Below are 10,571 nucleotides of genomic sequence, written 5' to 3'. Positions count from 1 at the left end.
TCTTGTGTTTTTCTTGTACTTGGCATCAATTTGTGTGTTGGAATGCTCCATGGGATGAGAGAGAAAAAAAAATCACACAAATATTGTAATCCTATTGTACAGCAGTGTGCAATTTAAGCGTGCTGTCGCTCTCTTGACATATTGCCCATTCGGCTTCCTCCAAAGGCTTTTTATCTTTCTGTTTCAACATCTTTTTCATGTATATCGTCCGTGTAAGTGTGCAAAATGAATGTGCCGTGCGTGCGTGCGTGTGAGAGGGTATTATCAGTGTGGTTGCGCCGATTGAAATGATATCCAGAGCGCCGACATCAAACACCAGAGGCTGGCTGAGTTATGGCGCATCGAGAACAAAAGGGGAGGGGGGGAGGCGCTCTTTTGGTTGAGGGGATGGAAAGAGTGGGAGAAGGAGATAGATGACGCAGACGCCAGGACAAGAAGCCTGGCCGCTGCATCACGTTCTGTTCGGGGCTCGGAGCTTTGTGTCAGTCACGATCCGAGGGAGAAACGACTCCCCTGTGGAAAATGCAAAGGGAATTCGAGTGGGATGCAAGGGGATACGTGGCGCGCCGTGGATTTGCAGGGGAGGTGACATGAAGCAGGTCCCGTGCAGGGTGCGCACGTGTCAACATTTGGGCCTCATCTGAGCGCTCAAAGTCTGATTATCGAACGTTTCTTAACGATTATCCCGCGTGATTATCAAGTGTTCCATTTTCAGTTGAATTATGCAAATGAAGTCGTGGAAAACGTGTGCTTGTTTGTGACGTGAATCACCGCGCATTACCGGGCCAAATTTGTGCTTTTCTGCTTTCAATTAAAGTCGGCAATTACCAGACCCCCAAAACTTTTCTCAGCGATTATCCTGTGGGGTGTTCAACCACGATTTTTAGGAGAATTGTGCCTCAAAAGTGGCATGAAATTTAACCTAAAATCTTTGTCATCTTAGTGTGCGCAATTCACTTTTTTCAATCATCGAGATGCGTTATGTGCAGCATGTGTGATCATTTGGCTTGGCGTCACACTTTTGGCTTTCACTTTTGTCTCATGCGGGATACACGCATATGGATTCTTGCAAATTTCCTTCCCCTTGCAATCAATCCTGAGGTGTCTTAAGAGTTGTTTTTCCGCAACAACCTGTTCAGCAGTTACGATAAATCGATAAATTACGATAAAATACATAAATCTTTATTTGTGATTTCTTGATTATTTTTTTTTTTATTAGATTTTTGTCTCCTGCGGTGTGGTAAGAGTGATTTATATTTATTTATTTTTCCCAAAATGTTAATTCAACCTGTATATTAATTACAATATAAATCCTTCTGCGTGTCATCAACATCAAGTTTGTTTGAAACTCAAACTCCCCAATTGTGTCATGACGTGTCGCAATAACCGAATAAGTGACGTACACACATTCGGAATTTGACATCAGCTGCTACGTTGTCGTACGAGCGGCTGATGTATTTGCGTCCCGCGTCTGTTTTTCTCAGCCTTTACAGTGTTGCACGGGCACATGTCTGGAAGATGATGGACAACCACAGCTTGCTTGGTTATCTCCACTTGCTTGAGAGTTCCAGCAGGCTCCAGAGACAGCCATTTCATCTTCATCCATCCGCTCAATTTTCGAGCAGAGACGTAGTCGTGATGGGCCGTCAAACATTTGCGGGAGAGATCATGTGCGGAAAACAATCTCGATGCGTCAAGTACATTGTCACCATCACACCTACGATACGAAACACCGAGAGCTGAGCAACACGGACACTTTGACAAAATATGTGGCACCCGAAGGAGTCTCCTCATGTGCACATTAAGCTTTCATTTCCTGTCGTCGTAGCAATGCTAATAGCTTTGAAATGTAACTCGTGAGTGTCGACTGCACCAATATGCTCAATTATTCATCACTCTGGCAGTCTTTTCTACGCAAATGTCAACCCGTTTTTCACTTCCAGGAAAATCCTTCATTTTCACCAATCTTTTTTTTTTAATTACACTTGAGAGGCCGTGTAGAAATTGTCATGAACACAGTGCTTGATTTCCAAATTTTGCGAAAGGTGGCGCCAAAGCGAAATCAGGGGTGGGCAAACTTTTTGATTGGTGGGTTGTAAAATTTGACAAATATTTGTCTCTGACACACCAGAGTATTTAGAAAATAAAACATTAAGGTTTATTCATTTATTTTATTTTTTCAAGTTTGGCAGGCCGGATTAAAACGTTTAACGGGCCGCATGTGGCCCCCGGGCCGTAGTTTGCCCACACCTGAGCTAACTGAAGGGGACATCTTGCTTTTAAATTCTAAAAAAAATGTGAAAGGAGCTCAAAGGCACAAGCAGCAGATCTTCGAAAGTTCGATGAAAACTTTTACAAAAATCAAGTTTCCCCAAATTTCAGTGTAACAGGAATGTTAATATTTTAACTTCAAACAAAAACCAAGCGCAAATAGCTCCCAGGCTCAGCAGCGTCTCGAACTGAAAATTGAAATCAGTAAATCCCTAACGTTTACCTAATTTTAATTTTAATTTATTTGATCAATTCAAGTATTTATAATAAAATCATAATAATTCATTTTCCTATTTGCTGAGTTTTGAGAATTGGAAGATTACGCCAAACAATGATTTTATTTTCCCATTAAAAATCTAATTTCGGGTTAAATATAGAAAAAAAACGTTTTTTTAAGCCATTATAGAAACATGAGAAAATTGACCTGGGGGTCGTCTGGCAGGTTCGGGCGGTCGAATAATAACAATAAACATATTTTTTTCAACACTGCACTTTTGCAGTACGTCAACAGGAACTGCACCGAAACGAACAGCGAGGCGTTCAAAAGTCCGTAAAGAGCAGAAGAGCGAGGAAGAGTGGAGCCAGTGTGCGGCGGGCGTGTGCACATGGCGTGCAGCATGCCTAACGTTCACAGTTTGGCCACATTGTACCGCCGTAATTGATAATAAACAGCTCTCGTAGCGGGGGGAGTTTTATAGCTTTTCCAGTCTTGTTAATTCAGAAAGCAAATGCATTGGTTATTTCCTTCCTGATTTAAGTGGAGCTCGCGTTGGCCGCTTCCATCGACATACCCCTTTTAATGGGCACCGTCGGCCAGGCAGGGCAGGCCGCGCCTCTCGCGGCTGTGTCAATACCAGAGACGGAAATCAGGTGGCCGCTCGGTTCAATAGGAGATGATTGTGTGACTGGGAAAATACTTGGACTCTTTCTTTCCACTCTATACAGTCAGCTAGAGTAATGCAGTCGGTTCAGATTCCCTGAGAAGAAAAAAAAAAGGATAGGATTCCAAGTATTAATTGTTGACATCTGTTTAGCTTTTTCTTTGGATTTTTGTGGCCTTTCCTGTCAAGGGTTGTGGATTTGTTTTTTGGGTTTTTTTCTCCACAATTGTGGTGTTTGTTTCTTATTAAGACATCAGCATGTATTTTCCTTTTTGTTTGTTTTTGTTTTTTGCATCAGAAAAATCCTCAAGTAAATTACAAAAAAAAAAAAAATCGACTTAACTCCAGGAACAAAAGTGTTTGTTCTTCCCACCAATAATTATTCTCCACGTTGCGGTTCGGATGCATTGAATGGATGCTGCATGCACGAATAAATCGAAACAATCAAATGAGCATTCACAAGCTTAACGCACAGCACAGCAAGCTCAATGATGCAGACAAAAAAAAAAAAAAAAAACTCCAGCAGAAAATGTATGAAATATCTAGCTGACCAGCAGGGGGCGTTTATTTAGCGTAGCCCACTATTCCGTGTGAAATCAAGCATCCAGATGGCCGGCCGCCCTTTGTGTCCCGGGATAGAGGTTGAGCCACAGCGAAGAGGTGAGGCAGGCGGCTCGGGCGGGAGCCGCCAGCGAATTCTTGTCCAAACATTCTGCACGAGGATTTGTATTCATTGCACCCCTGCTGCTATTGATATCATTACGCGGGGTGCACATGCTGAGAAGCGGGGGCTGGGACTGGCAACGCGGAGGTCACGGAGCTCCAGGCCCTAACGAGAAGTGACACTGGCTCCAGGTCGGCCAAGCATCCACCGGATTTCAATGGGAGCCGCACTTTCCCAGTCAGCGAATTACATCAAAGATCATTACCTGCTAATCAAAACACATGAGCGTAAGGGGCTTCCCTTCTGGATTTCGGACCGAGACAAAGAAGGAGACGGCACCGGCTACTGGAATGGACGGACCTTCATGCCCCCCCCCCAACCCCGCCTCCACCAATTCCCTCCTCCCGACCGAGCCGTCAAAGGTCCCAGATGTATGAAATCAAGTTTCGGAGAAACGTCGTGTTTACACCAACTTGTTTGCATTCGGAGCTTTGTTCACACGGGATCCTTCAGGGGACGCCATTTCTCCGGCTCATTATCCTTTCCCATGATCCGTAGTCTCTTTATGGTTGCGTAGGTCAGCGTCTCCTCACCGCTCACGACCAGATGACATGATGATGATCGATTTAAGATGGCGAATAATAATAGCTCAGAAAATGCAAATGATTTCTCTTCGTTCTTAAATGACCTTGGCGTCGTCGGACGGAACTATCCGGTTTTTGCACTGGTGCGCCCAACTTTTTTTTTTCTTTTTCTTTGTTGCACCAGCCCAAAAGTTCTGCGGCCAAATCTTTGACTGTTTTCTAGCTTCAATCTTATTTGAACCAGTTAGTCTTTTTAATGAGTATTTTCTTGTAAATGATGAACAAAGAATCTGGTTGTCATGAATTTCTTGATTTGAATCACAATTCCACAAAACGTAACTTGCTCCAAAGTCATGATGCTTGAAGTCGTATCATCTTTAAGTTGTGGAACAATTTATTTAAAAAATATATATATTTGATCAAATAAAAACCATGATGATCAATGTTTTTTTTTTCTTGAACCAAGTGGCGATTTTCAGAGTTACTTGCACCGCCAACCTCCACCTCGAAGGGATTGCGCACCGGTGCACCCTCTATTTTTCTTAGGCGCAACATTGTGAAATTTGGGTGCACTGTCCCCGAATTTGTCTCAGTCTTGAGCCCCGCCCTAACCAGAAACAGCAATCTGATCAGTCATTAGGTCTCGTCCCGATAGTTTGTCTTTTCCAAATTAATAACGCTCCAAGACCAGAAAAAAAAAGGTACGGATTTTTCTGGTTTTCTGTGTCCTGCATTGTTGGTTCTGGGCAGAAGTGAGCTAAGGGGGTGGCCGCCCCCAAGCAGAGGCCTGCGTCTTGAAATGTCAAAGCCTCTCAGCCAACATGGGACCCAGCCAGAGTGAGGGAGTACAAAGAGGGGGGTGAGAGGGGTCGGGGGGGGCGGATAGGCGCAGGGGTGTTTTGCTGCCGCTGTACTGAAGTCTCCATGGCCCATTAATCGTTTGTTTGAGTTTCCGCCCCAGCGAGCATGTCATGTCTCCATTAGAGAGGGTTTGTTTCTTCTTCCCGTCCGCCTCTTGGCAGCAGGGGGCTCTCACACATCTCATTTGGCAGCGCACTGCTGTCTGGTGCCAGGCAGACTGTCCTGTGCGTGTGTGTGTTTGTGCATGCGTGCGTGCAAATGAGCACGCTAAACGCCGTGTTTTCATGCTACTCATCCTCTTTGCGCGCAGGGAGCGACGAGTGCGCCGATTCCAGCGCGCAAATCGGACGCCAGAGACTCTTGTACTGTTGCTTAAATCTTTTGACTGACTTCCTGTATCGCCCCTAATTGGATTACGTTGCTTAGTCGTGTCTGTTTTTGCTTCACTGATGTATGGCATAATGAGCAACGGCAATACATTTGAAATTGTTGCTGACATCTTGCTAATTTGGAAAAAGCGGAAGTTAACGTCCACATTTCGGAGCTCATCAAGACAGGATTGGTGTTGGCGTTGCCTGCCAGTTCTTTCTCTCCAACCAATGTGCGTATCCAATTTTTGTGAAAGTTGGGACTCTCAGGAAGACTTCATTTCACTGCCATGTTGCCGCTAAAACTGTGACCGTGCAGTCGAATGAACGCAAAACGCCTCACATGCACGTCCAGTTACGACACGGCCGCCTCGCTCCCGTTTGCGACCAAATTTGCCGCTCCAAACGCAACATTCCAGCCAGTCTGCCGACGTACTTACTCGGCTCTCTCCGGTGTAGCGGCTGGCCCTCACAGCCACGGCCTATCTTGATGTTAGTTTGACCCCCGACCCAAGATTATGCCGTAGACATCAGCCTGCTGACCTGTCAAATAGGCCCCTTTTATTCCCGTGACCCGCCGATCCTTCGCCTTGAAACTGAAATATGGCCGCCAAGCCTACAGAAGCCAGCCAATTAGGACAGCCGAATCCGAGTGGCACAATGAGGCGAGACTAATAGAGTCCTCTTTATCTGCCGCCCGCCCGTCTGCCTGCCTTGACTGCCGACCCGCGGCATTAATACACGAGCTGATGCTTCAGTTTGTCTGCTCGAATCCATTGAGCCGCGAAAAACAAAACTGGGAGAGTTCCTGCCGTTGGTTTCCGAAGGAGGTTTAAGAAGCAAGCAGCCAATCAAAATTCTTCCATGTGGTGGAAGGTGATTTGAGTTAAGACTGGGATTGTGGAATTAATTCAACTTGTATCTCAAATTAATGTGTTGGTTTAAAAGTCCTTTTAGCTCCAGTTTCTTTCGCTTTACACTTGAGCGAGCGTTTGCATCGCCGAGCAGCGTCGGGACGCGTCCGAGGACCGTCGTCTCTGTTTAAAAACACGGACAGCCATCTCTCGAGGTGTTTCCCCTTCGACGATCGGCAGCACATTTCGGTTGCATCCTCTCATGCGGCGTCCCAGGGGGGCGGCAAACCAGCGCCACCGAAGGCCGTAGAGTGTCCGCGACGTTGAGAAAAACGGGGACAAAATCAATAAGTCACTAGAGTGGAACCGCTGTAGCCTGTAAGCTGCAATTTCTCACCTTGTCGCTCTAAAACACACAAAACATTTCCCTCTTGTTCCTCTGATATCTGTTGTGCTTTCCAACCTTTTCACTTTAAACAAAGCGTCCTGACCCATTTTTTTTTCTTTCATTGTGCTTTAATAGAACGTTAAATGCTTCAAATTAGTCACCCTTCTCAGCTTAGCGCAACTACGACTCGTCCCAAATGTATGTGCAATGTCAGATAAGGGCATCGTGTTGATGAGAAGCAGGCTGGGGTATTTTTACCTCGGGATCCACTTGTGTCCGTTGAGCGAGATAATAAAGATGGACTCCGGCAAAGATTAGCCGCCACCCCTGCCAGCCCGCTTCATTTTTCACCGCACTCTTACTTGAGCCAAAGGTACTTTGTTAAGTACTTGTTAAGTGTGTTTTCTCTCTGTGTACATAAACATCACCCGGGTAATGGCGCACATGAATAAGACGTCAAGGAGTCGGCTTAGTGGCATTTGCATTTGCCGTCTTGTAGTGGAGGAGGGGCCCCGGGACGGAGCCCTGAGGCGCAGCAGTAGTGACGAGGGGAGAACACGGAGTTGGATGGACCGGTATTGCTTGTTTGCTGTTTGGTGAGAAGAAAACCTTGAACAAATCGCGATCGTAATATGGAGGTGGTAAAAAAAAACACAACATTTTGTGTCTGTTAAGCACAACAACAATTTTACACTGCCAGTGCTGCCCCTTCTTCATCTCTTGTTTCATCGCACTATTCATTCTGTGCATTACCGCACATCCCAACTTTTAAATTCTTGGACTTTTTTTTTTCTGAGTAATTCCTTGCAGTTGCTCTCTCTACCAGCTGCACTTAGAGGCTCAAGAATCAAAGTGCAAGCGCTCTTAAATCAGTCATGTGACAGTGACGTGTACAGTACGGGCGGTTCCTGCACTTTTTTTTGCTGCGCTTCGGCACCCCAAAACTTCAGAGTGTGACGGAAAGGTCAAGAGGGAAAGTGAAAGAGTTGAAAGAGTGTTAGCGCTTAACCTTGACCTTGCGATTGCATTTTTCTAAATGTGTGTGTGTGTGTGTGTGCGCGACCGCAGCTGCCCGACTCGCCACTTCACAGAGTGTTTACATTTTCCGCGAGGTCTTTATCTCCCCCAGGCTTCGGGTCCTCTCTGTGTGAGTTTATACACACGCAAGGCATGAGCCAGCGTGAGCCTCACACGGCGTCAGCAAAGGGAGAGTCCTGTCACACACTCATCCATCTCCGCTACATTTGGGGCCAAAGCCACGCTGGCTTTTTCGTGGGTTACCTCCGGTCTCGTGTGAATCTCCACAACTGAAGAACGTAGAAAGCGTGCTCGTAAACGTACACAGAGCTCGGAATTTCTCTGGAAATTCTGGAGCGATCACGTAGAACGCGTTCGGAACACACACACCTGTCCAAATGAATCGCACCAAGCGGGAAACATAGCTCAAGTTCCGGATAAGATGAAGGCCCAGCCCTTTCTTTCTCAGCAGAACTTAGAAACGCTCATCCATGCCTTCCTTCCATCTCAGCTAAATTGCTGTCATGCATTTTTCTTTGGAGTCAGCCAGTCGTCCCTCAAGACGGATGACGTACCCCCAATCTTGGCTCCCAATAAAGTTCGATTGAAGAAACTTCTGTCGGTCTTCCAATCTTGAAATGGCTTCGCACCAGTTGACCTCTCTGAGCTCCTCCACCCTCACGCACCTGCTCGCCGACTCAGGTCTGCGGACCGAATGTTGCTGGAGGCGCCGAACACACACACCGCATCGCACACTACGATAATCGCAAGTCTCTGCTCTCGTGCCAAGGGAGGCTCGCAAAATGGTGGGTACACCGTCTCGCATCCACAGACCCGATTATCATGGCTTGCGTCCGTTTGTCTGCCCTATCAGGCCGCTCGAGTCGGGGCTGTGTCCTTTCAGACTCATCCGTCTTGATTGAGGGCCCTGTTTAGATACGGAGCCGCGGGGTGTCTTCCACCCTGTTACTGTCATCTGTCAACTTTCACTTTGAATTGCCCTGAATGAGATTTGCGGCGTGTCCCACGGAAAAGATACCTTTACTAAATTTAAAAAAAAAAAAAAAAAAAGCCACAATAAACTCCATTTTTTCAATTCATCCAAATCTGTGATTTACATTTCTTCATTTTGTAAGCGTGAGTTTTGTTTCTCATTGTTGTGAGTCAGAAAGAGATCACTTGAACCTCTCCCCACCCGCCGGCCTCGCACACGCCAATGCACACGCACACACATAAAAGTGTGACCTCTCCCACATGCGTAGATAACGAGTCGTTTCAAAAACCAAACAAGCTGTCAGCGATAAGATAAAAACAGAACAGCTGATTTACGGACATTCACAACTTTGTGTCCGAGCTCATCTCGAAATTCTACAACCTAAAATCAAATCACGTTTGTTGGTTATTTTTACACAGCCGTTTTTTTTTTTTTTTGTCATGCAAGTAAGCGGCCTCACTGTCTTTTTTTTTCCTGTATCTCTCCTGTCATTGGTACTTCAGGAAGATACTGATCAATATTTTTTCCCATTTTCTGTCATTTTACAGACCAAACGAGTTGATTAAGTGACGAACGTCTTTGCATGAGCCAAGATTAGCCTGGGTTGCTACTGGAAATGATGGTGAGTTTCATTTAAATATATTCATTTTTTTTTGTTCAATAACTAAACATTTACAAATGTATAAACTAAATAATTTTCATACCAATTTCAATGACTTTTTTGGTCACGTCATCTACGAATAACCTGGCTCATCTGACAGTTTAAAAAAAAAGAAAAAAAAAACGCCACCCAAGTTTGCCGACCCATGCTTGCGAGGCTTCGGCTCAGAGAGAAGCCATTTGTGCGATATTGAGTGTTTCGCTCCTTCAGGACCTCGGTGCCTCATTGCGTCGGACCCCGATAAGCGCGCGGGTCGCAACACAAGCCCATCTGCTGCAATGATGTTTTTAGTTTGATCGATGGCATCAAGTCACACGTGGACCACTGTGGAGGCTCCACGCAAAGGGCAAAGGCGGTGTGGTGCTGGCAAGGGGGCGCAAGAAGGGGGTGGGGGACTTTGGGGGGGGTTTGCGTGGCTCCGCTGGCATGCAGTCAGACCGCGGAGACACTCAGAACATCCTGCGGACGCCTCGCATTTAGACGGATCGATACGTTACCACAAACAGCTCAGGACGCCTCTCGAGGATCGCTCGTATTGATTCGGTATTTATGTTGCCTTGTTTCTGTCCTGCGAGCGAATATCATTGTGGTGATATACGGTAGCTAGAAAAACTCTACACACCCCTGCTCATATGCCAGCTTTTTGTCATACAAAAAAAAAGGAGACCAATATTATTCAATATTTTGAAACTTTGAACATTTTAATGAATATATACAATTTGGCTCTTTCGTGTCAGAGAACAGAAATAGTTCAAATGTGCAAAAAAATAAATAAAATAATAGCCAAGTGTGCATAACGTGGGATGAGAAACTGCGCTTAACGAGGCCAATTTGTCAAACGCTAAGTCAGCAACATTTAGGCAGCACGTCCCGTTAGCGCTCTTATTTGAAACCTGGTCACACCAATTAGTGGCGAGCAAAGTGAGGCTCCGCCTCTAAATCAATTTTAGATCCTATAGTTGTTGTTTTTTTTAACTTTTTCTACTTTTACGTACAAGAGGTGGGTCAGTAGTCAATATTTCTACTTA

Source organism: Idiotropiscis lumnitzeri, chromosome 18 (assembly GCF_059441095.1).
Source record: "Idiotropiscis lumnitzeri isolate Australia: NSW breed Sydney's pygmy pipehorse chromosome 18, RoL_Ilum_1.0, whole genome shotgun sequence".
In the NCBI taxonomy this organism is placed as follows: Eukaryota; Metazoa; Chordata; class Actinopteri; order Syngnathiformes; family Syngnathidae; genus Idiotropiscis; species Idiotropiscis lumnitzeri.
Note: the sequence above shows the minus strand (reverse complement) of the source record.